Raw genomic sequence first — 1,199 nt, 5'->3', positions numbered from 1 at the left:
AACTGATCATCTGGATATTCGGGCAGACCGGATTCTTCTGGATAATGACCATTATGCCATGGAAAAATTGAAGAAAAAAGGGCTGGAATATTTGGCTGTCAGACAGCAGGAAAACAACCTGAAGGGCCCAATTCTCTGTTTTGTTGACCATCCTGGTGTTGGTAAATCAAGTGTGGGAAGATCAGTGGCTAAGGCCCTAGGTCGAGAGTTCCACAGGATTGCACTTGGAGGAGTGTGTGATCAGTCTGACATTCGAGGACACAGGCACACCTATGTTGGCAGTATGCCTGGTCATATCATCAATGGCTTGAAGACTGTTGGCATTAACAATCCAGGGTTCCTTGTAGATAATGTTGACAAACTGAGGAAATTTTACAGGGTGATCCTGCAGCAGCTCTCCTTGAGGTGTTGGATCCAGAACAAAACCATAACTTCACAGATCATTATCTAAATATGGCCTTTGACCTTTCCCAAGTCCTTTTTATAGCTACTGCCAATGCCACTGCAACTATTTCACCTGCTTTATTAGACAGATGGAGATCATTCAGGTTCCAGGGTATATACAAGAGTAGAAGGAAGATAGAGATTGCCCATAGGGACTTGATCCCAAAGCACCTGGAACAACACGGACAGACACCTCAGCAGAATCAGATACCTCAGGTTATTACTGTTGACATCATCACCAGGTATACCAGAGAGGCAGGGGTTCATTCTATCAACAGGAAGTTTGGAGCCATTAGCCGAGCTGTTGCTGTGAAAGTGGCAGAAAGACAACATAAGGAAGGCAAGCTGGACAGTGCCGACACGGCTGAGGGAGAAAGTTGCATAAAACACATATTAGAAGATGCAACAACTGAATCTCTCAGTGACACCACTGACTTGACACTATGCCTTGAAATGCCAATTATGATGGATTTTCATGCTCTGAAAGATATCCTTGGTCCCCTGATGTATGAAATGGAGCTTAATGAAAAAAGACAGATTTTTAGAAGAGGAACTTGATCAGTTATGTAGAATATGAGCTCTCCATCTAAGATTGAATCATCCCTGGTTAATATCGTTTTCCTTAAATTCATCTGCTTTTATATCTTAGCTGATTGTACCAGGATTGATAGGATTAGGAGAGAACATCTTGATTGTATCTTGATTATATCTTATATGTATCTTGATTATATCAGGATTGTATCAAGATTGACATC

General features: G+C 41.8%; 1 pseudogene; it reads left to right on the top strand.

The window, feature by feature from the left end:
- Position 1: 1 nt before the first annotated feature.
- Positions 2–1,002, top strand: LOC102834546 (annotated as a pseudogene).
- The last annotated feature ends 197 nt before the right edge of the window (positions 1,003–1,199 follow it).

This window comes from Chrysochloris asiatica, unplaced genomic scaffold (assembly GCF_000296735.1).
Source record: "Chrysochloris asiatica unplaced genomic scaffold, ChrAsi1.0 scaffold00401, whole genome shotgun sequence".
Classification (NCBI taxonomy): domain Eukaryota; kingdom Metazoa; phylum Chordata; class Mammalia; order Afrosoricida; family Chrysochloridae; genus Chrysochloris; species Chrysochloris asiatica.
The sequence above is the reverse complement of the archived record's forward strand: the minus strand, read 5'-3'. Positions and strand labels throughout refer to the sequence as shown.